Source organism: Sapajus apella, unplaced genomic scaffold, assembly GCF_009761245.1.
Source record: "Sapajus apella isolate SASKATOON/1434 unplaced genomic scaffold, GSC_monkey_1.0 scaffold140, whole genome shotgun sequence".
Taxonomy (NCBI): Eukaryota; Metazoa; Chordata; class Mammalia; order Primates; family Cebidae; genus Sapajus; species Sapajus apella.
The window spans coordinates 2,928,206-2,933,253 of NW_022437080.1; the positions used below are offsets into that span (position 1 = coordinate 2,928,206).

At 42.5% G+C, this 5,048-nt stretch overlaps 1 pseudogene; it reads left to right on the forward strand.

Annotated features, from left to right (window-relative positions):
- Nucleotides 1-1,860: 1,860 nt before the first annotated feature.
- LOC116540447 lies at nt 1,861-2,868 on the forward strand (annotated as a pseudogene).
- Nucleotides 2,869-5,048: the final 2,180 nt, after the last annotated feature.

A 5,048-nucleotide genomic window follows, 5' to 3' on the forward strand; every position in this document is an offset into this window, starting at 1 on the left:
TGAGTTCTCACAAGAGCTGGTCATTTAAATTTCTGTAGCACCTCCCTCATCCCTCTGTCTTCTTCCTGCTCTGGTCACGTAAGACATGCCTGCTTCCTTCACCTTCTGCTATGATTGTAAGTTTCCTGAGGCCTCCCCAGAAGCCAAGCAGATGCTGCCATGCTTTTTGTGTAGCTGCAGAACTATGAACCAGTTAAATCTCTTTTTTAAAAATTTTTTGTGAATTACCCAGCCTCAGGTATTTCTTTACAGCAATGCAAGAATGGACTAATATACACGTGAATAGTGAAGAAAAGTGAGAGAAAGGGACATAAAAATTATTAGAAGAAATAACGGCTGAAAATTTCCCCAAATGTATTTACTTATTTATTTTTAATTTATTAATATTATTTTTATAGAGAGAGTCTTGCTCTGTCACCTGGGCTGGAATGCAGTGGCACAAGCATAGCTCACTATAACCTTGACCCCTGGGCACAAGCATTCCTACTGCCTCAACCTCCCAAGTAGCTAGGACTACAGGTATTCACCCCAATGCCCAGCTACTTTTCAAGTTTTTTTGTAAAGACAGGGTCTTTCTGTATTTCCCAGGCTGGTCTTGAACTCCTACCCTCAAGCAATCACCCCACCTCAGCCTCCTAAAGTGCTGAGGTTACAGGCAAGAGCCACTGTGCCTGGCTAATTTCCCCAACTTTGATGAAAAACATTATTTTAAACATCTAAGAAATAATGAATTTCAAGTAAGGTAAACACAAAGACATCCACACGCAGATATAGTCAAATTTTGAAAACCAAAGATAAAGATAAAATCTTCAATGTAGCAAAGGGAATACAATTCATCATGTACCAGGGAAGCACAAGAAGATTGACAAATGATGTCTCATCAGAAGCAATGGAGGCTAGAAAACAGTGGTATGACATATTCAAAGTGCCTAATAGTAAAAACAACACAAAACAAAACAACAACAGCAAAAAACCTGTTAACCAGTAATTCCATACCCAACAAAACTATCTTTCAACAATAATGGCAAAATAAAAAGCACTCCAAAATAAAGTCTGAGTGAATTTATTGCTAGCCAGTCTGAGTTACAAGAAATATTTAAAGTTTTCCAGACAGAAAGCAAGTGAGACCAGATCCTAATTTGAATCCACATGAAAAACAAAAGTGTTGGTAAACGTGGATAATTATAACAGAAAGTATAATTGCATATTTCTTCTTCTTCTCTTAACTGATCTAAAAAGTAATTGCATAAGAAAATATGTATGTTGGGCCAGCCATGGTGGCTCATGCCTGTAATTCCAGCACTTTGGGAGGCCAAGATGGATGGATCACTTGAAGTCAGGAGTTTGAGACCAGCGTGGTCAACATTGTGAGAACCCATCTCTACTAAAAGTACAAAAATTAGCTGGATGTAGTGGTGCATGCCTGTAATCTCAGCTACTTGGGAGGCTGAGGCAGGAGAATCTCTTGAACCTGGGAGGCAGAGGCTGCAGTGAGCTGAGATTGTACCACTGCACTCCAGCTGGGTGACAGTGAGACTCCATCTCGAAATAAATAAATAAAGTGTGTATGTTATTTGTTATGGGCTATGCATATATGGAAATGTAATATGTGCCAACATTTTGTCAAAATGTTATTTAACAGTAAGAGCACAAAAGAGATTGATGAAAAACTACAGCCAATATCTCTTATTAATATATATACAAAAAATCCTCAACTAATTGCTAGCAACCAAATCCAGCAACATACACAAAGGATTATATACCACACCTAAGGGGAATTTATCCCAGGAGTGCAAGGTTGGCATAATACATTAACAAGAGTCGCTTTCTGTGCTACCTGCTGAGGGCTCCAAACGTTGTTGTGGATTCCTGTCGTAACTTAAAGGGAAACTTTCACCATGTCCGGAGCCCTTGGTGTCCTGCAAATGAAGGAGGAGGATGGCCTTAAGTTCCTGGCTGCAGGAACCCATTTAGGTGGCACCAATCTTGACTTCCAGATGGAACAGTATATCTGTAAAAGGAAAAGTGATGGCATCTACATCCTAAATCTGAAGAGGACCTGGAGCAGCTTCTCCTGGCAGCTCGTGCCGTTGTTGCCATTGAAAACCCTGCTGATGTCAGTGTCATATCCTCCAGGAATACTGGCCAGAGGGCCGTGCTGGAGTTTGCTGCTGCCACTGGAGCCACTCCAATTGCTGCAGCTTCACTCCTGGAACCTTCACCAACCAGATCCAGGCAGCCTTCCGGGAGCCACGGCTGCTTGTGGTTACTGACCCAAGGGCTGAGCACCAGCCTCTCACGGACGCGTCTTATGTTAACCTGCCTCCCATTGCTCCGTGTAACACAGATTCTCCTCTGCGCTCTGTGGACATTGCCATCCCATGCAACAACAAGGGAGCTCACTCAGTGGGTTTGATGTGGTGGATGCTGCCTCGGGAAGTTTTGCGCATGCGTGGCACCATTTCCCGTGAACACCCGTGGGAAGTCATGCCTGAGCTCTACTTCTACAGAGATCCTGAAGAGATTGAAAAAGAAGAGCAGGCTGCGGCTGAGAAGGCTGTGACCAAGGAGGAGTTTCAGGGCCAATGGACTGCTCCAGCTCCTGACTTCACTGCTACTCAGCCTGAGGCTGCAGACTGGCCTGAAGGCATGCGGGTGCCCTCTGTGCCCATCCAGCAGTTCCCTACTGAAGACTGGAGCGCCCAGCCTGCCACGGAAGACTAGTCTGCAGCTCCCACTGCTCAGGCCACTGAATGGGTAGGAGCAACCACTGAATGGTCTTAAGCTGTTCTTGTGTGGGCTCTTAAACAACATATAAGATTCATGGAAAATAAACATCGAGTTTCTAAAAAAAAAAAAAAAAAAAAATGAGTCACCGTAATACACTACAGTAATACAATAAAGGACAAAACTCACATGAGCCTTTCAATAGACAGGAAAACCATTTGACAAAATCCACCACTCTTTCATGATAAAACAAACAAATGAAAACAAGAACAGAAGAGGACTTCTACCAACAACAGAAGAGAACTTCGTCCTCAACACAGTAAAGGGGCCTATGAAAAACCCATAGCTAAAATCATATATATACAAAGTCTCACTCTGTAGCCCAGGGTTGGAGTGCAGTGTTGCTATCACGGCTCACTGCAGCCTTTACCTTCCGGGCCCAAGTGATTGTCCCACCTCAGCCTCTGAAGTAGCTGGGACAGCACATCCCACCATGCTTGGCTAATTTTATTATTTTATTTTTATTTTTGCAGACATGGATCTCCCCATGTTGCCTAGGCTGGTCTTGAACTCCTGGGCTCCAGTGATCCTTCTGCCTCGGCTTTCAAAAGTGCTGAGATTACAGGTATGCGTCACTGTACCTGGCCTAAAATCATGTTTAAAGACTGTATGCTTTCAGCCTATGATCAGAAACATAACAAGGATGCCTGCTCTTTCCACTTCTATTCAACAGTGTACCAAAGGTTCTAGCCAGGGACATAGGCTAGAAAAAGAAAAGGCATCAAGATTGTAAGAAACGAAGTAACGTTACCTCTATTTGCTGATGACATGAGCTTTTTTTTTTTTTCCAGGGTGAAGTCTCGTTATGTCACCCAGGCTGGAGTGCAGTGTCACTGTCTCAGCTCACTGCAACCTCTACCTTCTGGGTTCAAGTGATTCTCCTGCCTCATCCTCCCAAGTAGCTGGAATTATAGGTGCTGCCACTGTGCCTTGCAAATTTTTGTATTTTTAATAGAAATGGGATTTTGCCATGTTGGCCAGGCTGGTCTTGAACTCCTGACTTCAAGTGATCCATCCACTTCAGCCTCCCAAGGTGCTTGGATTTTAGGTGTGAGCCACCATGCCCAGCCTGACATAATCTTGTATATAGAATAGTCTAAGGAATTTCCAAGAAAGCACTGGAATTAACAATTAAGCACAGCAGGATTTTAGGATACAAGATTAACATGTAAAATCTGTTTCTGTTTCTATATGCCAGCAATCAATAATCTGAAAAGGAAATTAAGAAAACAATTGCATTTGCAATCATATCAAAAAGAGTAAAATACTTAGGAATAATTTATCTAAAGGAGTGTAAGACTTACACAGACTGAAAACCATGAAACATTGTTCAGTGGAATTAAGGGAAATCTAAATAAAGGGAAAGATATCCTATGTTAATGGATAAGAACATTCCTTTATAGTCACATTCACTCCCCTACTGCAACCATTCCCTGTCTCTGGCAACCACTAATCTATTTGTCATCTCTATAATTTTGTCATTTGAAGGATATTATACGAACAGAATCATACAGCATGTGATCTTTGGAGGTTGCCTTTTTTCACTCAGTGTAATGGCCTTGAGATATATCCACGTTGTTGTATATATCTTACCTTGCCTTGTTATATAAGCCTTGAACAGTTTTAGAATTCTGTATAATAAGTATACTTTTTTTTTTTGAGACGGAGTTTTGCTCTTATTACCCAGGCTGGAGTGCAATGGCGCGATCTCGGCTCACCGCAACCTCCGTCTCCTGGGTTCAGGCAATTCTCCTGCCTCAGCCTCCTGGGTAGCTGGGGTTACAGGCACGTGCCACCATGCCCAGCTAATTTTTTGTATTTTTAGTGGAGACGGGGTTTCACCATGTTGACCAGGATGGTCTCGATCTCTTGACCTCGTGATCCACCCGCCTCGGCCTCCCAAAGTGCTGGGATTACAGGCTTGAGCCACCGTGCCCGGCAATAAGTATACTTATCTATACTTTTTTTTGCTTATACCTCTTTGTATAGATTTTTTTGGTGGTTGTCTAAAAAGCCATACATACGTAACTTACGCACAATCTACTGGTGGCAACATTTTACCAGTTCAAGTAAAGTGTAGAAAAATTACCTCCCTTTCATTCCCTGTATTAGTCAGGAGTCTCCAGGGAAACGGAACCAGTAAGATATGCATATATATAAATATAAAAGGAGATTCATTATGAGGAATTGGCTTGCATGACTCTTGAGGCCAAGATGTCTCATGATCTGCCATCTGCAAGGGGAAAACCCAAGAAAGATGG